Source organism: Canis aureus, chromosome 2, assembly GCF_053574225.1.
Source record: "Canis aureus isolate CA01 chromosome 2, VMU_Caureus_v.1.0, whole genome shotgun sequence".
In the NCBI taxonomy this organism is placed as follows: domain Eukaryota; kingdom Metazoa; phylum Chordata; class Mammalia; order Carnivora; family Canidae; genus Canis; species Canis aureus.
The window spans coordinates 10,867,580-10,894,414 of record NC_135612.1 but is presented as its reverse complement, the minus strand read 5'-3'; the positions used below and the strand labels follow the sequence as shown (position 1 = coordinate 10,894,414).

General features: G+C 34.1%; 1 long non-coding RNA gene across 1 annotated transcript in view; it reads left to right on the top strand.

Moving 5' to 3' along the window:
* The window catches only part of LOC144292707 (uncharacterized), a 472,395-nt gene that overhangs the window by 384,743 nt on the left and 60,817 nt on the right, over positions 1-26,835 (top strand). The window contains exon 4 of the long non-coding RNA XR_013360051.1: positions 10,614-10,710. This is a non-coding gene — a long non-coding RNA (uncharacterized LOC144292707). The remainder of the gene's footprint in view (positions 1-10,613; positions 10,711-26,835) is intronic.

Sequence of the window (26,835 nt, the reverse complement as noted above, 5' to 3'; positions counted from 1 at the left end):
AAAAAGGGTCTTATTAGCTGGATTACCTCCTCTTCTTTTGGGGAATGAATAGGGTCCTGTGATAGATTGCCTTATTGGTACTGACTGGAAAAGCCCTACCAGTGAAGACTATATTTCTGGGAAGGTCGGAACTATAATTAAGTTGGGTATTAAGCCCTCATTTGGTAACCACTTAAATCTTCTAACATTGTTCTTCTTTCTTCATCATTGTTGTGGCTTTTCTAGTTCCTTAGCATGTCATGTCATTTATTAAGTTCTTACCTTTCAATTTCAAATATTCCTAGTCTTTTTGTGATGCTGGAGATTTGATTCTTTTTTTTATTTTTTTATTTTTTTATTGGTGTTCAATTTACTAACATACAGAATAACACCCAGTGCCCGTCACCCATTCACTCCCACCCCCCGCCCTCCTCCCCTTCTACCACTCCTAGTTCGTTTCCCAGAGTTAGCAGTCTTTACGTTCTGTCTCCCTTTCTGATATTTCCCACACATTTCTTCCCCCTTCCCTTCTTTTCCCTTTCACTATTATTTATATTCCCCAAATGAATGAGAACATATAATGTTTGTCCTTCTCCGACTGACTTACTTCACTCAGCTGGAGATTTGATTCTATAAACTACATTTCTCCTTTGACAGTTATCTCCATATTAAGCTCTGCCAATCCAGCGCACTACAGTCCCTCCAAGGTGAGGGACTATGCGTTAGTTGTTTGTTTTTGTTGGGAAACTTTCTGAAAGCTTGAAGTTCCTAGAAATATTACTTTAGAATCTCCCCAGTGGCAATCAAGCCCAGGCTCTCATCCTTCCTTTATACTCCCAGCTCCATTTGCACTATGAGGGCCTCACATTCAAGGTTTACCTGAATTTTCTATGTGGCCACCACTCAAAAATAGATATACTCTCATCTGTGGCATAGCCTGTTTGAACCAGAGAAAAGGCGAGAGATGCTTCAAGTGTGGTGTAGAAGGGGATCTCAGGCTCAGGTCCAGTTGTTAATTTGGTAACATAGGCCTTCTCACCTCAGGAAGGTGAAAGAGAGCAATAGTGAATGTCCTAGAGCACAGAGTCCAGGGCGTGGAAACTCTTGCCTGCCTCTAAAGGTAATTCTGCTTGTAACACACATTAATATATTCAAGACATGTAATAAGGTTTATGTATTTTGTGACTGACTGTATAATATGCCAATTATTGAACAGCCAACAAGAAGTAGCCCTATTTTTCCAAAGTAAGTATTCAGGAAGAGGCAATTACTTCTTCTTACAGTGCTCTATTGTTTGGATTTGTTGTAATGAGTATATACAAGCTGTATAAAAATAGGCTGAAAAAAAGACATGTGCAGTGCTTAAAACTGACGGTGAAATAATATAGAGAACATCCAAAAAACTCTTGTGACTTAACATGAAAAGTAGAAATACCACAAAAGAAGTTGGCAAGGGATATGAGCAATTTAGGAACAAAAATAAGTAAGGGACCTAACAAACATAAAGAGAGAATCTCAAAATCCTGCTCATTCAGATAATGCAAATTGAAACAAGATTATCTATCACTATTTATTACTAGATCCTCACAATTTAGAAGTCTAAATAATCCATCCTAAATTATAAAAATATCTCTGCAACATAAACATTGGGTAATGGCAGGAAATTGGTCATTAAATCATCAAATATGATTTTAGGCAAGTAGTTCCCAGTGGTGCATGGAATATTAAAGAGGGCAAAATATAGTACATATCCTGTTGGTGCTTGTAGACTTTTTGAAGGTAAATTTAGCAACAGTCTATAATAGGGAAAGAGAAAATCTAATGCACTAGGGAAAATATATGTGTTTCAGTTTGAGCTGCATCTTGAAGAAAGTTAAACATGAATGATCAGATAAAGGAGAATGACCAGAAACCAAGAAAGTAGGAGCAGAGCAGTCCAGAAGGAAATTAATGATTTGAATTACTGTGTGTGTATAAATACAACAAAAATATTAATATACTTCCGGATTCCATGGTAAGATTTTAAGTCCCCATGCTCTGTAAGAGAGCAGAAGACAACTGCAGGCACAGAGTGAAATTATCATATTTACATAGGAGAATTATGATGTCCATTAGATTATCATAGTCATTTGTTTGCTCAAATTTTTGGAATCTTTTTAATCTCCCACCATTCCTTTCTCTTTGTTCATGCCTGATGTTTCAATGGCAGTTGGAGTTAGTCCTACCAGGCCAGCATCCCAACATAACCAAAAGGAAGATTTCTATCAGGGGACACACACAAGAATCCAGGAAATGTTTTTAAAAAATTAATTAATTAATAGATGCCTAAAATATATAAGTTTTAAACAGCAGGATTTTACTTTGTCTTTCTGTGTTTATTCTTCTTATTATTCCTTTGTTTTATATATCCATTGTTTTACACACACACATACACACTAATGTGTGCACATAAGCACTCACACACACACATTCTTTCTAAACAAATGTAAAGGGATTAGCCCCTTACATAGTTTACCTTCTGGAATGTATCAATTCTGAGTCTATTGGTTGTGAGCTTTTTTATGTTAAGAGTTCTAGAAAGTAATTTTACAGATACTGTTGGGTACAGAATTCTGTTAGTTGAGTACCAGGAATCTGGATCCTTTTGGTCACATTTTAGTTTGTTGCTCTAAGAATAAGATGAATAGCACCTTCTATGCTTCTAGAATTTCTCTGAAGCACTATAGTTAGATTGCTTTTATGTAGATTTATCTCAATGTACAGATGCATATTTGTAAAAAATAAAGAAACTTGTCTAGTTGAAGAATGATTCCAGACAAGTGCATTTTTAGCTAGTGAATATAGCTTCAGACTTTTACTAAATTAAGATTGGTTTTCTATTTACTATTATCACATATATTCACTCTTCTAATTAAGTAGTAAAGGTCACAAATGCCTACAAAGAATGAAGGGTGGAGTCAGTTCTAGGAATTGATTTGAATGAATTATTAATATAACAAAGGCAAGAACATCATGAAATCACCCTTTTGATTGTGTGTGATTAGTAACAAAGAATCCAAATGGAAAGTCATTTTAGAAAAAAAAAATAAAGAATAATCAAACTGCTTAGCATCAGTTAATGAATATTGATTGTGCACTGTGTCTCCATCAGTGTTTTGCTAGTCAAGACTGTGTTGCAGATGAATATTCTTCCTATTACTGTCTTCACTTGTTACTGAGTTTTAAGATAGAGGCAAAATTCTTCATTTAGTATTTGAAGTAGCGTTTGTACCATTTAACTTAGATAAGTAATGTTATCTGAATTTGTAACTTGCAATTGACCAAGAAGAAAACTCTTTCACCCAATCATTTCATTTAAATTTATTTTTATTCATATACTCAGAAAATGCTTTTATTTCAATTTATTTCATAAGGTCTTTTTAAAAGTTCAAATATATGTGTATTAAAATGTATTACTACTCCACTCACATAGTAATGTCCTTTGGTTAGAAAAGTCAGTTCACATTTATTGCATTCATTTTAGTCTCTCTGATTAGATTTTAACTGAAACACTTTGAGTTGCTCTAGGCTAGAACGCTTAGAATGGAAACAATGCTTCTGCTTATTTCTTTTCCCATTGTATAACTGGAAAAAAATATCTCGTGGGATTCTTGTTCCCCTGTACTCCTGGGAAAAACCACGTCAGGTTCTTTTTGCCCAGGGGTCAATTACTAGCATCAAGTACATGGCCTATAATAAAAGTGACACTAATCTACCTATTATGATTTCCTGTTTTTTAAAATAATAAAATATGTACATTCTACATTTCTTTTAACCAGTTGCTAGCCTTTGCTGCTTCTTTTACCATCAGAAAGGAGCACTTGACCAAAATGTATGGAGTTAGTCCTATGTCAGATGGTATAAACAACCCAGATCTTCAGTATTATAAATTTAAGGAGTTGTGCAGAACTTCAGATATCAACATCAAATGATTCCCACTGATGATCTGTCTCTAATGGTGTGGCACAGTGATGATAATGGCATCCTCTTTTATTCACTTGTGCCTACTATATACTGGAAACTGCTGTGGACAGTTGTTGCTTTGGTCAACTAAGCATCATTTTTCCTTCTGGTAGAAGCCTACTTGCTTACTTTTGGCAAAATACCTTTTCCTGTTGCTTGCACTTATGATCTACCACATTGATGATTTATTTTCAATCCATCAGTAAATCCTGTTGGCCTCCTACTTAAATTATATCCATTACTGGCCCCTTTGTGTCATCTGAAAGCTACCCCTGCCTCTCACCTAAGTTATTTCAAGAGCCTCCTTACTGGTTTCCTGGCCTTCTGTCTTCCCCAGCTTAGCTCTTTATGCTCTGTTCTCCACATAGCAGCCAGCATGATTTTACTAAAATGTAAGCAAAACAATTTTATTTGTCTTCAAGATTCTCCATTCTTTTCTCATCTTACAATAAAAATCAAAGTCCCTTCTGGGACTTCCATGATCTAGCCTCCTGCTGTTTCTTAGCTCCGACTACACCCTACACTGCCCACCTTCATGCCACTCTAGTCACATAGGACATTTGCATTTTCTGTTCTTTCTGCCTAAAAAAATCTCTTTGCCCAGATGTATTCATGAATTGCTCACTTACTTCTGAGTATTCAAACAGTGCTTTGATCTGAATATTTGAACAGTGCTCCATATAGAGTAAATAATCATCACATTTTTACTGAAGGTCTGACTGACTGCCAGGCAAGGTTCTCTGCCCCCCTCTGACAAGGGAGAGTCACATATCCTAGGAGTATTAATCTCAATTTCTCTTTCACTCTTTCTTTCTCTCACTCTCTTTCTTTCTGAGGAAATTGGTTATATGTAGTGAGTAAGATCAAAAAGAGGTAAAATTCATTCTTGATAAAAATCTTTGATTTTTTGATGCTCAAAGATTTGAGTTCTAAACATGATCCCCAATGTTTTCTGACTAGTGTCAGATTTTTAATTGTCATTTCCTTTTCTTCAGTATAAACTCCTCTCTGTTCCCAGTTACTCAACCACCTGTGCAAACAACCCCAGTAGTATCAGAATCCCTTCATTCCCATTCCACTTCTGTGGGCCTCTGAGGCTCTCTCTAATCTTTAAGGACTGTAGCGCATCCAGTAGCAGAGAGAAGTGCACTATATAAACATGCTCTTCACATTAGGTCAAACATTTTAACATGAGTTGCATCATAGAGACTATTTCTAGTTCTGATGGACTATAAAAAGAAAAATATGAAAGATACCAAAGACTTGGTTAGAACATGTGGACTTTGTTAGAACATTACATAAATATGAAATGTACATAGCATATGGAAAATATATAGAATTTTTAACCAAACATATATTCTTCTAATCAATATTTTCTCATATAAATTGCCATGCAAAGCAGTTATAAATTTATGCAATGATTTTCCCTTTCCCCTCCTCAAAACCCCACATTAGAAAACTTGAACTTCCTTCTTTTTTTTTTTTTTTCCTTTGAGTTCACTATTCTAGGTGGCCCAAAAGGTCTATAAACGATCTTCAAAACCCCTATCAAGTGAATACTGGTTACAAATGGAGATGTGAGATCTTATGACTTAGAAAAGGCAAAAAGCATATATTCATCAATGCATTAGTTTAACAAATATCTGTAAGCCCTCTACTATATATCAGGTGCTCTCTTTTTTTAAGATTTATTTATTTTAGACAGAGGAGCACACAAGCAGAGGGAGAGGCACAGGGAGAGGGAAAGGAAGAGAATCTCAAGCCTACTCCCTACTGAGTGTAGAACCTGATGCAGGGCGTATCTCAGGATCCTGACATCATTAACTGAGGCAAAATCAAAAGTTGGCTGTTTAACCAACTAAGCCACCCAAGCACCCTATACCAGGTACTCTTACAAGTTCAGGTATCCAGTGGTCACTAAGAAATGGTCTATGTTACCATATTTCTTGATAGACATTTGCCCATTTGCAATTAAATTCTCTACCAATTTTGTGAGGACAGTCCTCCAAAGATTTTTTTGCCTTTATTTTTCTTTTCTTTCTTTTCTTTCTTTCTTTTTTTTTTTTTTTCTCTTTTAGAGAGGGAGAGAGAGGACAGGAAGGGCCAAAGGAACAGGGAGAAACTCAAGCCGACTCTGTGCTCAGTGTGGAGTCCTATGTGGGCTCAATCTCACAACCCTGAGATCATGACCTGGCCCCAAACCAAGAGTCAAATGCTAAACTGACTGAGCCACACAGGTGCCCCTGAGGATATTTTATATTATTAAAATGTTTATCTCTAAATTAAATATTCTATTTGTAATTTATTGTTTATTTTACCAATTTTATTAGAAATAAGTAAACAGATTGTGTCCCCTTTCCAACTTTATCTCTAAAATCTATTTGACGAAAATAGAAGTTAAAGAAATATGCACTACTTGGAGTGCCTGTGTGGCTCACTTGGTAGAGTATGCCACTCTGGATCTCAGGGTTGTAAGTTTAAACCCCACTTGAGGTATAGAGATTACTTAAAAATAAAATCTTTAAAAAAATAAATAGACACTACTTCTCAAAATAGATGCTCAGTCGTGGAGGATAATTATATGGAATAAATATATTTTTTCAAGACTTAGGTAATTTTAAATGCAATGATGGATTATCTGATTTTGTTTACCTTTATATATTTACAATAAAATGTTACTTATAAATTATGTAATAATTCTTAAAATTAAATTCCATACTACATATTAGTTACTATATAGAAATCTTATATAATTACATAATTCTACACAAAAATATTCAAACTTTAGTATTTAGTAACTACAATATAATGTCAACATTATTATTAGTAAGGGTGTTCAAATTTAGTATACTGCTGGACTTTGCCAAAATTTAGAATTTAATATACTATGAATACTAGAAAATAAATTTTGCTTTCTAAAGGTCATAATTATAAAAAACGAAAAGCTATTTTTCCTCCTGGGTTGAGCATTCACACTTCTAATTAAATTCACTCCTAGGTCAGAGCACACTCGTCCAGTATAAGCCATTCCAAATTCCCCTGATGACAGCATGACACATTGTAGGAGCTTAAATAGATTCAATAGGTGAGTTATGAGCAACCAGACAAATGTCATCATGGACAATCTACAATCCTAAAATAATCCATTTCAAGAGATTTAAAATTGTGTATATTGATTCAAAAATTCTTTCATCTCAGAGAAAATAACCACATTTATTTTTCTTAAACTGCTTTAAAACTGTTTCTTCAGAAATAGATTTTCCAAGTGTCAGTGATTTTAAATGTCAAAAAAATGAAACTTTCTACAGTTAGTTATGATAAATCAAAAAATGGATGAACTCAGTAAATGAAAAAGTAAAGAAGAAATGAATTTCATTGTTTCCCAATGAGATTGAGTTCATGTCTAATTGAGATGATGTATTTTCATGTTTCTGTTCTCCAAATTTGACAGTAGTGTATTGATTTGGATTTTTCTCTGAGTATTGCATGCAAATAAATATTTTTTCCTTAAATGCATTTGGCCCCCCTTTGCCAATGCAGAAATATTTATAATTCTAAAATATTTTTTTTTTAAATATATGAGTTTGAAGTGAATCTAACTGCAACTTTTTGTTTTTGAGGCTAGTCCAACAGCCTATATCCAATGTGATATTTCCTTATAATTCATTCACTTTCATAGGCATAATTAGCCCCCAAAGTTTGGATAAAAGATGGAAAACCCTTATTCCAGGTGTATTTGCATCTTTGAAAGTTCACCAAATGTAAGGAAAAATAACAACAACCAAACCTAAAAAAAACAAGATTACAGAATTGGCTACACTACTTGATTACTCTATTACCTTCAGTAATTTGTCTCATATGGCTTCAATATGTTTTTTTTTTCTTTTTTTGCAGAGAAATCCATATAAATAGGGTTTAAATATTTTTTTTAATCTTTGAAAAAAAACTTATATTTGGATAGGTTGGGGTAGGTTTTGTTTCTTTGCCTGTTTTATTTCCAATCTAGACAACTATACAGATAATAATTTGTAGTATTTGACATCCTTTTCAGTGTCATTGTTTTTCATTATTCTTCAAAATAACTCTTTTTTTTTAAATAACTCTTTAATATATTTTTTGAGTTTCAAAGCTTGTTTGAAAGGTACAGTATTCATTTTTTATTTTGTATGGTTTATTTGGATTGATTTTTGGAACTCACTAATGTTTCTGTGTTTCTCAACTTAGTGCTATTCATAGCCTTCAGTTATTTTTCTGTCCTAATTTTAGCCCATTTATTGTATTTTCAAAATATATTTCTCACTGAATGCTGAATAATGCCTGCTTATAAACTTCACAAATCAAACACAAAAGATATGTTTGGCTTACAGAAAATAGTGTGACAATCACTGATCCCATGAAAGGTTAAAAATTTATAAAACATGTCAGGTGTCATGGACATTAAATGGGGGAAATTGTGGTCCTTTTAGTTTGCATGAATACATATAGCAATTTGTAGAAGCTGGGCTGAAACAACTGAAAGATCAGGACCCCCAGAGCACAGGGCATCTATCCCTGTTCATAGTTGTAGCGACCCTAAAGAAGCACATATTGCAAAACTACTGTTGACAGTTTGGACAGTGTGGACTTACTCCAGCTGGCACTGAAGAGGCATCCCAAAGGGAGAATGTACTGGGTTACAAGGGCCCAAATGTCCATCATCCGTCAACCATCCACTCATCTCTGACTTGGGTTCGTTTCACTTTATCTTTGGGACACAGACACCATGCCTTCCATGGCATCTGACAGAAACCACACCAGATTGTGAAAATAAAAATAAATTTTTATAGCTGAACTTTCAGATCACTCTTAATGTTTTTTTTGAAAAGTCTGTCATTTCTATTGGAATGCCTGCTTAGTAAATCCCAGATGTGCTGACTGATATTCCGAAGGGAGTTACCATTCAGTGCTTGATAAACAATATGGGCCAGTGATAGTTCATTTCCTCATATTGAGTTGCTTTGCTTTGCCAGTCTGCTTTAGTAATCAACCCCGTGACTTTATGGGCAACCCGTCTAAGCAGCCCTCTTTTAGACAAAGAGTATTTATCTTATGATAAATGAGATAGGTAATGACCCATAACTACTTACACATAAAATTCCATCACTGATTTTTACATGATTTTGTTATGTCTTGCTGTTTTTTCTTTAAGATGTTTTATTTATTTACTCATGAAAGACAGAGAGAGACAGAGACATAGGCAGAAGGAAAAGCAGGCTCCCTGTAGGAAACCTAATGAGGCACTTGATCTCAGGACTCTGGGATCAACCTGAGCCAAAGGCAGGTTCTCGACCACTGAGCCACCCAAGTGTCCCTGTTAATGTCTTGTTTTAATTTCATTTATACTATTGGTTCCAGGAAGCTCCTTTGCATCCTGTTTTATATTGTAATAGTCGTGAATATAACTTAAAAGTTTTCATTGTAACAGCAGAATGGATAAAACCATGGAAATCTTGAGAAAATCTATTTGATTCCCCTTTCCTAATACTGTTATCACAATAGATTGCACAGTACTGTCTATAAAATAACATGAAACAGAGATTTAACTACTCTTAGTAATTTTTTTTTCTTTAACAAAGGTTTTTTCTTGGATATCATGACATGGTCTAAGCTTTCTTCTTTGTTTGCTGTTATATAGATTGCCATGATTGGAAAGGATTTGTGGTAATTTTCTTACTGTGTGATTTACAGCCAGTGGTATCTCCTCATTTTGTTGAAGTCTTTCAATTAGCCAACCATTAACACCAATTGCTATATATTAATAGGCAACACCTTAATTCTCTGTTTGACATTGGATCTTTTTATAAGCAACCCAAATTGCACTTTATTGTGATGCTTGGAGTTAGGTCCATATCCAGCAGGAACATTTTTTTTTGTAGTCTCTAAATGCCCTACTACTTTTATAAACCCATACAGTATAATTGACTCATTGAACTGTGGGAATCCACTTAATCAGCCAACAACTCTGAGCAGTGTATGGTCCATAGAGAAGTAAAAATGAGATTCCTTGCCTTCAGCATTCTTAGGATATTTTGAAGGTGACAAGCCATGAATAAAAGGAATCAAAGAAAGAATTGACAGAGGGCAAAACATGGTAAGACTGATCAAAGGGAGTTGGAAACCAAGGCCGGGGGTTACAGTGACCAGAGCCCTCTGGAGAACAGTTGAGAGTGAGAGCAAAAGTAGAATGCCAAGGTTGATGATAGATAGAACTAAACATTAAAGGATGGGTAGGTACACATTGGCAATTTGAGGAGATGGCATTTGAGGAGGTTGATCCTTACAGGTGGAGGATTGGAAGTCTAGGCAGAAAGGCACAGACACAAGAAAGCAAATGGAATTGTGAAAAAAATATGGTTAAATTATTTTGCTTAGTAGTGATATGCATATAGAGAGGTAAATCCAGTTGAAGAGTTTGGATTCCAAAACTCAGAGTTTTATATACCAGGTCAAGTAGCCTGGGTCTACTAAGTAGGCTGTATGAATCCCATATGATAAAATCTAATTTCAGAAAAATCAGTAGGTGGTATGAACGTGAATCCTAATAACCAGGTTTGAAGCAGGAAGAAAAGAGAATACTCCTTACGATGTTTCAGGTGGTATGCAGAGGTCTACAAGAGAGTGTCAGCCGTAAGAATGGAAAGGCATGGCAGGACCGAAAGTTACACAGAAACTAAAGAGCACATAATCAAGGTAAGCCTGAAATTGGTTTTGTCAAGAAAATTACGACTTCAGTTTTTGAAATGCCAAATACGAAATGAAAACGGAATACCTCTTAGTTGTTTTAGATGCAGGATCAGAATCTAGGAAGATTAAATACAAGGGACAAAGATTTTGGAGTTGAGCTTCGAGGTTTCTATGAAAATTCTGAGAGCACAGCTCAGTTACTAATTATCAGTGAAGCTTCCTAGAACACTAAATCCTTTCACAAGTGTTTGCATTGAGGAAAATGTGCTTTCCCTTACCAAAGGCTAGATTCCTTTGAAACCTTTCCCCTATTCCAGTGTCTGTGAGCTATATGCCATAGTTCACAAATTCAAAACCATCAGTGAAAAATTAGCTCCAAGTACCCATCTTACTGCCATTAGACTAGCAGCAAGATTTATTTTTATGAATTTCCATAGGAAATAACACATTCCCATAGGACAGAGACATGTTTTCTTTTTTTAAAGCACTTATCCAATATCACATACCATATATGTACTTCATACATTCTTCCACTGATTATTAAGAATTTCCACAAGTACTTCATTGTTCACTCAGGATACATGTATCAGGACAAAGATTTCAATCTCTCATTTTATTTCTTGATAAACACCCTATTATTAAGTATCGATTCAGTCCTAGAAGTAGGAATCAGTGTTCTGCTTACTTACATTAAAGGCATTTTTGAAAGAGTAAGAAACAAGTAAATATCCAATGAGATATATCTCATTTAGATTTATAACTTATGAAATCTATGCTGAAGGGAACTTGGTTATTCGACATTCACTTGTATTATAAGCTATAATATCTATTAACATTATGAAAATTAAGTATCAATGATATCAGATATATTCCAGAGTTTTGCAAAAGCTGTATCTTGCTCAAGAAGCCTCAATCAAATTAAAACTATTTTATAGTGTTTTGAAGACTGGGGAGGCCCTTATCTGACCATCCTCATCTTTAAAGCTGATTGCCTCATTTCTGGTCTCGAGGATCCTAGGGTGACTGGAACCTGCTAGACTCTTAGAGTGATGGATTCAATATGGGTGCAAATCCTTTTCCATTCCTAACCTAGAGAAAGGGAATCTATATTTCTCTCCCTCTGAAACTGGGCTAGCCTTAGGACCTGACTGGACCAACAGAATGTGGTGAGGTGACCTTGTATAACTCCTGAAGCTTCACCTTAAAAGCTCTGCAGTGTCCAACTTTACCACTTGACAAGTTCTCTCTTAGAAGCCAGCCACATGTCAGGCATCCGACTACTTTGACCCCACCATGCTGTGGAGCGGCCATCTGCATGACCCTGCCCAAGTCACTTATCATGCTAACTTGAAAATGAGGAGAATAATATCTCTTGTATTTTCTTGATATTCTGAAGATTAACTAATTGGCCAAAAGTTAGAATGTTTATATTAGTATATATATATATATATATATATATATTTTTTTTTTGCTTAAGTCACTTAGCATGCTAACTTGAAAGTGGGGAGAATAATATCTTTTGTATTTTCTTGATATTCTGAAGATTAATTAGCCAAAAGTAAGAATGTTTATATTAGTATATGTTTAATTTTTTAGTATATATTTCTGAGCACATGTATTTTTATGAATATGTATTTAAAAAGTTAAAACCAACTCTGCAAATGATTCTTTTGGTATTTAAGAAAAGGCACTCCATTTATTTTTAACCAAACATTTTCATGTTGGATGTGGAAAACTAAGTGATTGAATAATATTGAAAAACACAATGAGTGAAAAACTTAAAGTATATCAACAGAAAATGGTGACTGTGTTTTGTGTTGTCTCGCATGCCTGTACATGTGTGTGTATATACCTCATGTATTATGTTGTAAAAATATGTACAAATTCTTTACAGTAAAGATCTTTATAAAATCCTATATAATTCTCTCTTGAAACCCTACCTCCTTCTTAAATCTCCTTTTGCCCTCCTTCTGTGTTTCAAAATTCCTGGATCAGCACAACTATATTCTAGTTCATCCTACCAGCCTACTTGTCACCTCAGTTTTATATACGTACATGTTATTCTTTCTCAGGAATCTCATTACTCTGGATATAGATCTGCTTTCTAGGTTACCAGCTTAAAGAGTAATGTTTAAATTTTTTTTAATTGAAAACAGTCAAGTGTTATAATTAAGGAATGAATAAAAATGATTAGCCGCCACATACAGTTCATTACCTCAGTGCTGTGTCCTAATAACAGCTTTTTACATCAGTAAATCCACATCGGGATCTTCAGCATCGTGGAAGCAGAGGGTAGGATGCTGTTTTTGAGCACAGCACAATCTCGACTCAGCACATTAGTGCCCTGTGCACCCTCATCTGTCCTCTACCTGGAGGAGTGGTGTGGCTGTGGGAAGGTAGCCTGTGAGGATACAGGAGGCCTGGGCTTCGGTCTTCACCATTAGTAACTTTTCTCGCTCTGTTTACTGAGGTGTATAATGGAGGATATCATTACTTTCTCAATGATTTATAATTACAAAATATGAAACAGTCCCTATGAACAGGTAGGAACAAGTAGGGCCAAATAGGATATTCTAAGGTGTGGCAGTGACATTTTTTGCATGGGTCACATAGGTCAAAGTTGCTTGGAATGATGGTCCCTGGGTTGGGACCACCATGGATTATCTTATTTCACCCTCTGCACAATTTGCAGTACCAGAGAGTAATGATATGATCTGAATTGAAAAACTATGCCGATAAAGAATAGAACTAAGGGGAAGTAGGCACTGGAGGATGTTTGCCTCTTGGATAAGATCCTATTTATTTTCTTTTGTTGGTCTGTGACCTTGAGAATGCATGGATTTCATGGGATCCAGATAATATAGTATGAGATCTAGAATGATAGAAATTTCCATGGTTACATGTGCAAAGGTAGCTTGTCTCAGCCAAGACTATGCTGGCATATGTGGCACTGATTCTGTATTTACATTATTTGTAAATTGAATAAACCAACATGAGTTTAATAAAAGAAGAGCTTTATTTTGAGGATTCAAACAAGTAAAAGAATATATTCAGGGCTCAGAAAGCACTGAAAATAGGAAATCGGAATGTATTAAGAACCCAAGATATTCTCACTTGTAGTTCTTTGTTTACTTTCTTGTTGCCTTTTTTTTTTTTTTCTTTGACATCTGGTTTTTGGACTTCTTGTTGTTTGACAACAATGTTGTCAAAGCACTGGAAGAAAATTGTAGTATAGTACCCAGTGCTTTAAACTTCCTTTTTTGTTTTCTAAGAGACCAGCATATATTAAAAATATAATCCCTTAGAAAATAATCACCTAATATCATTTTCAAATTCTGAGAAGTAGATTCTAATTGTCTTGGGGTTAGCTCATCACTTCTTGTATGGGCATTTGTAGCTTTGGGGAAGGGACACATTGTACTGACCCAACCACTGAAGGGCCAACCCTGTGAATTGATGGGTAGAAACACAGATTTGATAGGGAAAAAAAAATGAGATTATTGGCTTGGACTGGGCAGTCAATGTAAAGCTGTCTTCAGGTCGTTATTAGTGGAACCTTGAAAATTATGTTGATTTGTCCTGTATTAGGATCTCTTTTAGATTATCATTATTCTAATATTATTTCTGTTGCCTTCTTCCTTTATCATTAAGGTTTCAGTCAGAGAGAAGTGACCTATTTGATTTCTAGCTGAGAAAGCATGTAATTAAATAATACCCTTGGGCTCATTCTATTTTCCTGCCTTATCATGAAATAAGAACGAAAGGTCTCCTGAAGGAGAATTAAAGAAAATGCTGATACATAGCAAATGATAGTTTAGTTTTGCCTCCAAGGGCATTCCTCTTTCTACAAAATAAGTGAATATACTGTATTAGAGAACTTTGCAGGGGGAGAAAAAAACTACATAAGCATCATAAAAATGTTGTAATGTAAGTAGTTTTTTCATTGTTTCAAAACAAAAAGAATATTAGGTTATTTTCCATTTTTTCTGCTTCATTATCATCAGCAGCAGTGTCATCAGGAGCAGCAATAGTATGTGTGACTTCAGTAAAAATGACACTAAGTATATGCTGCATTCTTGGGATTATCTCAGAAATCAAGACTTTTAAAAAGAGACTTATTTTCAATTTATAATAAAGATAATATTAAAACAGAAAACTTGTAAAGGAAAATAAAACATTTAAATGTAAGGTGGATATTTGAAGGTTATGATATACTGTACACCAAATAGAAGCTGTTTTACTTTTTCAATTTCATTATTTCTCATCTTTTCATTTTTTCTCATCTGTCCTTACCTTTTATGTGCACTTGAAGGAAATGAACAGAATTGAAAAGAATATTAGTAGTGGATTAACACAGAAATATTGCTTACAAGGCCGTTAGTTATAAACAAGAGACAAAATAAAAACCAGGCATAAAATTAAATGCTACCTTAAGGAAAGACGCAGAGGATCTTAACAATAAGCATAATAATTTCTATTTGTATAAAGTATCATACACATGGATATTGTGACAGACATAATAATTCTGTTAGTTTTAATTTCTAAGCACATTAAGATATTCAAGGAAATGAAAAACCAAAGTTAAAAAAAAAAGTCAAAACCTCAAACAATAGAATATACTTAGAAATATTTGGAAAGTTAAAACATTAGAATTCAACTAAAATTGAGGGTAATTCTGACTGTATTGATTATCCTATAAAATAAATAGACTTTTGGTTACTTAAGAAATTATTTAATTTATATATTTGATAACTTACAAGTGACATATTCAGTGAAGTCATAAAACAGATAACTTCCAGTTTTAAACAAATTACTTTAAAAATCTGGGTTTGGGGGGATCCCTGGGTGGCGCAGCGGTTTGGCGCCTGCCTTTGGCCCAGGGCGCGATCCTGGAGACCCAGGATCAAATCCCACGTCGGGCTCCCGGTGCATGGAGCCTGCTTCTCCCTCTGCCTGTGTCTCTGCCTCTCTCTCTCTCTCCCTGTCTATCATAAAAAAAAAAAAAAAAAAAATTGCTTAAAAATCTGGGTTTTGGGCAGCCCGGGTGGCTCAGTGGTTTAGCGCCGCCTTCAGCCCTGGGCCTGATCATAGAGACCCAGGATCTAGTCCCACGTCGGGCTCCCTGCATGGAGCCTGCTTCTCCCTCTGCCTAGGTCTCTGCCTCTCTCTCTCTCTCTCTCTCTCTCTCTCTCTCTGTATATCTCATGAATAAATAAATACAATCTTAAAAAAACAAAATAAAAATGTTTTTTAAAAAAATATTTATTTATTTTAGAGGAAAGAAAGAGAGAGTGCGTGTGCACATACATGAGAGTGGGAGGAGTGATTGAGGGAAAGACTCTCAAGCAAACTCCTCACTGAGTGTGGAGCCTCCGTCGGACTCCATCTCATCCCTCTTGAGATCATGACCTGAACCAAAACTAAGAGTCAGACACTTAACTGACTGAGACACCCAGGTCCTCCTAAAAAATATATTTTATAGGCCCATAGTATCTTCCAATTTCGTTTTTATTAGGATATTATTATTACTACGATATCACAAGGCAAATTATTAATAAGATAACACATTAGTTTAAAATTCAACCAATATGTACTGAATACATAATACTTACAAATTAAGTTATAAATCCTAGAAATCAAAGATATAAAAAGCATGCAGCATGTTATGAATCACTATCGAGTATTTTTTTTTTTTACTATCGAGTATTAAAATAGTAAATACACACAGTACACAAGATTAGAACAGACTGGCAAATAATTGCTAATATATTTAATCAGAAGTTCTGGTCCAAGGTACAGTTGATGTGCTAATTGAGAGAAAGCGCTGGATAGGTTGAAGGTGTTATGATTGGTTAGGAGAGAACATTTGGCTTTCTCCACCTGGTTGTAAGTTGGAAGTAGACCCCAGTACGAGGTAAGGTATCAGTTATGATTTAGGACTAACTGGGGTTGATTGCTATACTTGAGGTGGTTTAGCTTCTTGCATTGGTCACAGCAGAATGTGGGTCAGGTCTATTTTTATATACGCTCTGGCATTGTCCAGGTGTATATTCAGTCTCTTATTGCTAAGGCAGTGACATCCTTTCATTATAAAGGTTCTCAGGAAGACTTTTTATGGCTTCTTTTATATCATCATTCTCATATATTGTGACATCATCTTGAGTTAACCCTATTTTATCCAACCCTCCAGCATATTTGAAATAATGGTAATTAAAATAAATGTCCCAAATAAGTAACTTTAATGTTACAATTTAAAGTCTCTCTTTTCAGAGACAGATATCTATTTTATGAGGAGGGAAATTAAAATTAATTTTCTAAAGATTCTGTTTATTTATTCACAAGAGACACACAGAGAAAGGGAGAGACATAGGCAGAGGGAGAAGCAGGTTCCCTTGGGCAGTCCGATGTGGGACTTGATCCCAGGACTCTGGGATCATGACCTGAGCCAAAGGCAGATGCTCAACCACTCAGCCACCCAGGTGCCCCAAATTAAAATTAATTTTAAGATATATAGAACATAAAAGATTTGAAGTTGAATGTATTCAAGTCACTAGGACTTAGAAGAGTCACAAAATAAGTAGAGAAAAATGATGGAATCATGAAATGGTTTGCATTTGTTTGATCAAAGAAGTGAGAAGAGTTCATTGGAGAGTAGAAATTTAATTTTTAAAAAGATTTTATTTTTTTATTCATGAGAGACACACAGAGAGAGAGAGAGAGAGAGACAGAGACACAGGCAGAGTGAGAAGCAGGCTCCATGCAGGGAGCCTGATGTGGGACTCGATCCCAAGTCTCTAGGATCAGGCCCTGGGCTGAAGTCAGGTGCTAAACCACCCGGGCTGCCCAAAATTTAATTATTACAGGACTAGAGCTAAGGTCCATGTTGGACATGCCCTATACCTTGTTCGCTGCCCTCCTCCTCCTCACCTTATGGTAATGAAAGGTAAACAAAGTAGCCAGATGATAGAGTTGGGACCACTTTTCATCTCTGTACCTCTAAAAGCTCTAGAGAAGACTTTGAGAAACTTAGAATAAAGATAAATTGGTAAGGCCATAAGGAAACTTACAAGTCAAGAATGTAGGAATTACCTTGAGTTTTTCTATTCATGAATGTTTCTGAATTTTGAGGATGTCCTCTTTCACATATTCTGGTTAAGGTAATATAGATATGATTGCACATAAATATTTCTTGTTTTATTTATTGGCAACGGTGCCTAAAAAAATCCTTTAACTGAGAAATTGATGAAGCTCATTCTATTTGTTTACTATGTAAGTTGCTCAGGGGCCTAGAACATTTAATTAGGCAATTACTTTGATTGCCCTCTCTATCCTTACTATCATGCAGGTCTCAGTACAAACAGGCCATGGTAATAGAGCAGAGTCAATATTTACTCTCAAGTGTTTGTTAAATCTACATAGGATTAAGTATTCCTATGATAATTTATCATTGAATATTCTAAGGAATTAAGTACTTCTAAGTGGAAGTCCTACTATCTTATATGTAAGACCTCATCCTTGTATTCTAGTATGTGATTATTATGGAGAACTAGACATGTGCACCCTTAACTCTCATCACAGATTCAAAAGTGTGTAATGTCTAGAGGTGCCATAAAATCATTGACGTTTTCACAGCAGATAGCATGTGCTTTCACTAGAGGTGAACGAATTCATAGATCAAAGACAGTCCTATGAAGGAATTAAGATTCAACTAGAAATTAAATAATAGGATAAATTTACATTTGGGGAAATACGAGAGGGGCTACCATCTACCACGTGATCTCCTCTAATTATTTATGAGCTCTGTGGTCTTCACAAAAGCCAACAGTTCATTTGTACACCAGATCCATCCCCTTTTACCCACTCACGGCTATCATTCAGATTTCTCCCTTCTTTTTGCATAATCACATATTTATTTCCTCTCCATCAATAAATAAGGCTGTATTTTTCCACCTTAATAAAATCTTCTCCCGACCCATCATCTCTTTCCAGTGACTACCCTGCATCCTTTCCTCTCCTCTTCTCTCCTCCCCTCTCCTTCTTGAAAGACTTTTCCGTATTTGCTCTTTTCATAAGTCACTGAACCACTCTACCAAAATTATTTTCTCAAAGTCAGCAGTAACCTTTGCTCTGTTAGATCCATCAGTCAGTTTCTTCTTAAAAGAGCCTATCCACTAGCATTCTTAATTTAGCTTTCTCTAGTTTTTCTCCTACTCCACTGGCTATGTTCAGTGAGTGTTTTACTGATTCTACTTATCTTCCTATGCTCCAAACACTACTTGGCCAACCTTTGGTCTTTCTCCGTTTTCTATATATAGGCAATCTCTTGGTTCACTGAGTATCATCTACTTACAAACAACTGCCAAATTTACATCTTCAGCCTTGATCTCCCCCTGAAATCCAGGCTTATGTCTGCAGCTGCTTACTTGATATTACACTTGGCTGTTTAATTGGCATCTCATATGTAATACATCAAAAGATAAACTTCTGAGAGTCTCAGTGCAGTCTTTCCCTCCTCAATAAATTTTAACTTCCTACTTCCAGGTGCTCATGCTAAACTTTTCAACTTCCCTTCTTCCCTCACATCTGATATGCTAACTTTCAACAAAATCCTATTGACTCTGCCTTTCAACTAGTAGGAGATTGCTTCTCAGCATCTTCATCCTCACAGTCATAAAGCCACTGACCCAAGCCATCTTCAGCCCTGAAATGAGTGGTCACAATAGCTTCCTATCTGATCTTCCTCCCTCCTTTCTCCCTTTCTTATTATCATCAGGGAGCCACAGTGTTTCTCAGTGGGTATATGCCCCTCTTCTGCTGAAATCACTTCAAAGACTTATCTCACTGAAAACCAAAGTTGTTAAAAATATCACAAATATTTTGAGATCTAATATCTCTTTCCCATTCTTCCTTCATCATCTGAAACTTTTCCCTGCACTTCTTCACCTTAGGCCACACTGTCATTCGTGATATTCCCAAACAAACCAGGAATCCTTCCCCCCAAGAGATATTCCCTTTGTTCCTTTGATTTGGGATGTTCTTCTCCAGATAGGTGCACTACCCAATCTCTCATCAACCCCAGATTTTTATTAAAATGTCATCTTCTGGGATCCCTGGGTGGCGCAGCGGTTTGGCACCTGCCTTTGGCCCAGGGCGCGATCCTGGAGACCCGGGATCGAATCCCACGTGGGGCTCCCGATGCATGGAGCCTGCTTCTCCCTCTGCCTATGTCTCTGCCTCTCTCTCTCTCTCTCTGTGTGACTATCATACATAAATAAAAATTTTAAAAAAATAAAATAAAATTAAAAAATGTCATCTTCTAACAAAGGGAGACCTGCTCTGACAATCCAGTCTATCTCTCTCTTCCCTTTCTCCCCTTTCTAAAAAACATCAACAAATGACATTTTGTATTTTAATAATTTGTTATGTCTATTTTCTGACTCTTCCTTCTTCCTACCACCACTATGAGGATGGAAACTTTATACTTTTTAAAAAAGTGTCATTGAAATTGTGAAAATTTAAATGTATCTGTGATATAGTTGTATATACAGATATTATTTGAATTACTACCTATCTTAAGGAATTATTGAAAAGTTAGAGGAGATAATGTATATAATCTCCGAGCACATTTGGTACCTAATAGAAGCTCAGTACATGCTTTCTATTATTAAGGTGATGCCATGAAACCTCAGAGTTGTAATCATGCCCTAGCATATGGAGGTGGTCCATGGAGAGAAGGAGGTACATTAATGTCTGTGTTGGTACATGAGGAACATTTGATTTGAAGGGTCAATAATAGGCTATAGATCCTTTTGTTATCCTAAACAGAAAATAATTTTAATTAAACTTAAGAGACTAAATATTGAATGCATATTTAGATATTTTTTTAGAACAAATACTGTATTTCCATTAAATTAAACATTGTAGTATAGAAGTCTGTGCCATTTCATTTTGGTTTTACAAAATGTATTTACAACAGTAAATATAAATACAAATTTTATAACACAAGTAATGTTACTAAATTTATTTCTAGTCTTTGTTATACAATATTGGTGATTACAGTGAGAAATATTTATAGTCAAAAATGCTCTAAAATTAATGAAATGTTTAAAGTTTTCAGCTTAAAAGAAAAAGTGTTATTGTCTAATTTTCAAACAGTTCCTCTTAAAAAGATTATTTGAGGCAGTTTTGTATCAGTTTTTATATGTTTAATTTCATGAAATGAGAAGTCAGATAAAACTTTCTGTATTTTAAGAATAAATACTCTAGATCTTTGTACCAGTTAGTGATGACAAAACTGAAATGTTATGGATAGCAACTTACCCCTTACTAGGTGGGAAGGATGAGATAAGGAAAATAAAAATTCTTCAAATGATTCCAAGTTATTCTTCTAGCAAACTAATATGTTTAATATATAGGAATTATAGTTTGCTTCTAAAAGTTTTTCACTTAGCAATTTTTGGGGTATTGTCACAATCAAAAATTAAATCACATTTAAACTTTAAAAAATTAAGTGTATTTTTAAAATATGTTGTTTTCCTTAAAATGATTTTGATAGTGGTGGCCTGGGTGGATCAGTCGGTTAAGCATCTGACTCTTGCTTTCTGATCTCAGGTCGTGATCTCAGAGTCATGAGATCTATGTTGATTCTCCCTCTCTTACCTATCTCTCACTCCACTTTTGTGTGTGCTATCTAAAATAAATAAACAAACAAACAAACAAATGAGTAAATAAATAAATAAATAAATAAATAAATAAATAAATAAATAAGTTAAATAAGTTAAATAAAATAAAATTATTTTGATGGGAGTTTGAGTCAGCTCTTGTGAGTACCTACAGGTTAGAAACATATGCCTCAGTCCTCATAGCATCTAGTTTGAGATCTGGTACATTCCCAATGCTCAAAATTTACTTGATGCAATTTATTGAAGATTTTGAAAAGTCCCTTTATAATATAGTTGAAATATATTTCTCACACATTATAGTATATTTTCCTTATTCTTCCCATTCTCTTTATAAAAAATATAAACACTGGAAAATCAGTTCCAATAATTATTTGCAGATAAGGGAAATTTAATTATTTACTTTGTTTATTGAATTGCTACCTTTGGGTAGACTAAATGCTAACTAAATAACAAACTATGTGCCTCTTTAAAAAATGTTTATAAGTTAAAAGGATATGGGGCTTATTTATTTTCTATCAATAGTATTGTTAGACATATATTAATAGAAACACAGCCAGACATTCTTTTACTCTTAACAGAAACCAAAAATATTTTGAGCAAATAACTTTTAGTGGAAGAGGAAATGTAGCATCTTTTAAACCTGAAAATACAGAAAGGGAACAAATACATGCTTTTATTATGTATTAGATTTATAAAGAAAAGTGTTAGGCTTCAAAATTGAAACATGCAGTCTCTAAAGGTAATGAATAAGAGCTGTGGGGGAAAATGTCTTCTTATTGTGTCTACAAATTAGTTATAGCATTTTCTGCATTGTATTACAGTATCCTAGCTAGAAATTGGTTTAAATAGCTTTACCAGGAGTTTCTTTTCCATGTCTTTTTGTTTAAACATAATTATATTTTCCAAATAGGTGATGACTTAGTCAAGATAATCCTGAGACTTTTTGTAGGAAAGGAGGGGCATGGTGACTTGTCAACACATCATATCTGTAATATTCAAATAAGAATAGATATATGGTAACTATTGAGAGCAAACTGAGGGTTACTAGCAGGTAGGTGGTGGGAGGATGAATGAATGAAATAGCTGATGGGAATTAAGGAGAGCACTTCTGGTGAAGAGCACCAGGTGCTGTATGGAAGTGATGAATCACTAAATTCTAAACCTGAAACCAATATTACACTGTATCTTAACTAACTGGAATTTAAATAAAAACTTAACTACATGGTAAAAAAAGAGTAGGTATAGTGGTTCTATTTATAACCTTAAAATTAGACATTTTACAAAGAAATTAAAATCTTAAAATAATACAAAATTCTAAACATATGTAAATAGGATTTTAACCATCTTACCAAGAAATTTAGCTGGTACTCAAAAATCTATGCAACAAGAAAGCACTCGTCATGAACACTTTTATATTGAATTTTACCAAACTTCAAGGAAATCAGATACCCTATCTTATACCATTTCTTTCCTGACAATAACAGAAGGGGAAAAACTCCCACATCATTTATAACATTAATTGCAATCTCCAAAAATATCTGCACAAAATGACTTCTTCATTAAAATATAAATAAACTTGATTCATTTATGTGTAAATAAAATAATACATTATGACCAAGTATGTTTTAAATCAAAGCTTTATTATGCTTGGATGATAAAGTATTAAGAAAACTGCTCACACACATATGAATATTAACAAAATGTTACTTTCTGTTCATATTAAAAATTTACTATGTGCAAAGTTTTATTTTTTTTTTGTAAATAAAATGCCTACCTAAAACTTCTAGTAATTATTATTTAACATTGAAACATTAGAACCACTTTCATGCTGATTAAAAAACTGGGATTGAGACAAGACTGCTAATTACCAGAGCTTCTATTCAATATTTTATTGCTAATTGTAGCCAACATAATACAACAAGAAAACAATGGAATAAAGGATAGAAAGCAAAAAAAAAAATTTGCAAAGATAGAATTATGTATCAATAAAACCAATGTCTACTCAGACACTACAATTAATGAAATTCTGAAAGTATGCACATGCTGACAAATCACTATATAAAAATTGTGAAGTTTTGTTTTACCCCAGCACACAATATAAAATAAATAGATAAACAAAAGTTTGAAAATCTGGCCTAAAAGTACTATCCTATAAAGGAAATAAAGTAAAACATAGATAATGAAATAATAATACCCAGTAACAGTTTAGATTTATCTGTCATTCTATTTTCAAGTATACACTTAAAAAACCTAGGGACACTTTGACCATCATAGGAAGACGTAGATCAGGCTATTAATTTATTATAGGCAAATAAATGTATAGTGAAATTATAAAACATGGATGAGGAAGAAATTCATCAATTGACCAATAATGATTACTGCTGGGGTGGAAGAGAGAATGGAATTAGAGAGTAAAACAAAGGAGACAAACAAGAGTTAAGCAACATGAGCACTGAGCTAGATTTACGGATATGTATCAAATTTCTACAGCAATAACAGAAGATACATCACCTTTTCAAATGCATATCAATGTCTAAAAATGATGAGAGAGAAAATAGTAATTTTAATGAAATAGAAATACATCCTACTTTCATCACAAAACAATGAAACTAGAAATCATTAATAAAGCAAAAGATAATAAAAAACCAAAAGTCCTTCCACCAGAAAATTAAAGAAAGCCTTTTATTCAAATGTCTCTTGGGTGAGAAATACAAATCTAAAAATTCCAGGGATATAGTAATAATATTCATTCTTTTAAACCTTTAAGACACACAGTTGTTTTGAGTTGTATGCAGTAATAAAAAGCTCTTCAAAGCTATTTTAAAAGCTAGAGAAATCTTAAGACCAAAGTGGATAGTAATACTAATATAAATCAATGTCACTTTAACATATAAATTTAAATATCCAAAGCAAAATATTAAAGGATAAAATATTTATGCTTTTAGAAATATTAGGGCTATGGACTATTTAATAAAGAAATGGAAATTTGTTTCAATAATTTAAAATATATTAATTTAATTAACTGCATTAATAGTAATAGAGGGAAATACCCCCCAGATGCCTTTTATAAAATTCAACACCTATTCCTCAGCAAAGCAAGTGCTAAGTAACCAAAGACCATATAATAGTCATTTCTGTTACTGTTTAAAATACACAGGACACTGAAGGCAATTTGATAAATAAGATAAGGTTCTAATTTATATAAAGAGGAGACAAATCTGTTTTTAGAACCTGTGTTTAAAACCCCAAATCTCGTAAGTCCTTGTGCTTATTCTTCTAGGATTATCTTCTTGCAACTCTCTCTTAGCAGACAAACTATTAGGTATACCTATATATTACACGTGCATATAAATAGATTGTGTACATGCATATACACTCTTGTAAATATATGCTATGTAACAATCTACCAGTATTTTAATGATTTTATTTTCTGGTGGACACACATACATGCACACACAAAAGCTCTTTCATACTTTCATTCTCCACAAACCAGCTGTAGAATCAGTAATTTTGTATTTGTCTGTGTTGCTTTGGTATATGAACTACTATTATAAATATAAACACTAGTATAGAATCTAGTCCAGAAGTGAAAATTGTGCACAAAGGAATACAGAGAATGTCATCCACACCCTTCTATCTTTCAACCTTCTTGCCACCCACTCTTTGTAAGTAATCAGTACCATTAGTATTTGGTTTACTTTCTCTATTTTTATTTTCGCAAAGAAAAGAGTAAATAAATGCATTTGTATTTTTGCCACATTTTTTATTATAAGAAAAAATGATTCACTATAGATATTCTTTTGTACTTTGCTTCTTTTGGTTAAAAATATAATCTGGAAATCACTTCCTATCCATTCATAGACATCAATATAATTTTTATAGCTATATAATACTTCATTGTGTCGATGCACTCTGTTTAATCACGCTCCTATCAATGGAGATGGTATTTCATTTTTTATTTTCATTTACAGTTAATACTGCATCATTGAGTATGCAAATGTGCATTTTCAAGTTGTTGTTTGATATATCTTCAGCCTAAATTCATAGAAGTGAATTTGCTGAGTCAGAACTTAAATGCTAATGTACTTTTGTTAGATGCTGACAAATTCTTCTCTAGTTTGAAGTATATATGATTCCTGTTTTTCCACAGATTCATCCTTGGAGTATGTTGTTATACCTATTTTTAATTTTTAGTAGATGTTTAATTTTTTTTAGCAATCTGAGAAATGGAACGTGAAAAATTTAATCACAGTGTAGTTTAATTTACATCTTTCTAATTATGAATTATAGCACTAGATTTTTATTACTTTTGTTATTCATTTTATTTTTGTTTTTCAAATATCTTTGAGAGTCAACCTGAAACATAAACTGCAATGATTCTGTCTTCTGTTATTAATTACCTCCTTATGTAGTCCGCTTCCACAGTGACATAGGACTTACCTTTGCAACCAATAGCATACTCGATATGTGATGGTGTGGTAGTGCTGAAAATAAGCCATAAAAGTCATACCAGCTTCTTCTTTGGACCCTTGCTTTGTTCAATCAGTGAGAATCCAACTAGATACTGTGAGAACACTCAACCCATCTTTTGGAGAGTCTTTGGAGAGAACAACTAAGGTCTCTCATCAGTAGCTAATCCTAACTTCAAACCTGTGGAAGTCCATCACCTTCAAATCAGATCATCTGGCCCCATTTTAGCCTTCAGATAACTGCAGCTGAGGCTGGTATCTGAACACCACCTCCTGTAAGATTCGAGTCAGACATGCCCAGCCACTTTCTCCTGGTGGTGATTCCCGCCAGAGGGTTTCCCCAGTTTCTGTTGCTCTGAAACTGTCTTTCAGTTGTCATTATCTTTGGAAGAAGATAAGGGGAAGGCTTTTTCCCCCTGGAAGTAAAATACTACTGTTTGCAGTTATTTTAGCACTTAGAAGATGGAAATCCATTATTTTTTTGTGAATATAATGCTTACTTTGTTGTTCTTTTAAGTGTGAATTGCAGTTTTTTTTGTTATTTTTAAGCCTTTTGCTTTCATTGTCTTCCTAGACACTTCTATTATGATGCTAAGTGTGTGCTAAGATTTATCTTATTGGATTTTATAGACCTCTAAAATTTTTATAGATATCTTTCAACATTTTTTTTTTCAGTTTTATCAACTTTTCATCCACTATCTCTTCTAATAAACTTTGCCCTATTATCTGTCTCCTTTCCTTCTGGATCATATATTTTTTTTATTTATGACCATTTCAGGACTTTTTGTTTTATGTATTCTCATATTAATTTTGTCTCTCTACTTCATTCCACTTCTTTTCTACTAATCTGTCATTCTCTTCAGATATTGTCTTTTTATTGGTGTCTGTTTTGTTCTTTTTTTATAGAAGATTTTATTTATTTATTTTAGAGAGTGAAAGAGCAGGGGAGGGGAAGATGGACAGGGAGACTCAGAGGATCT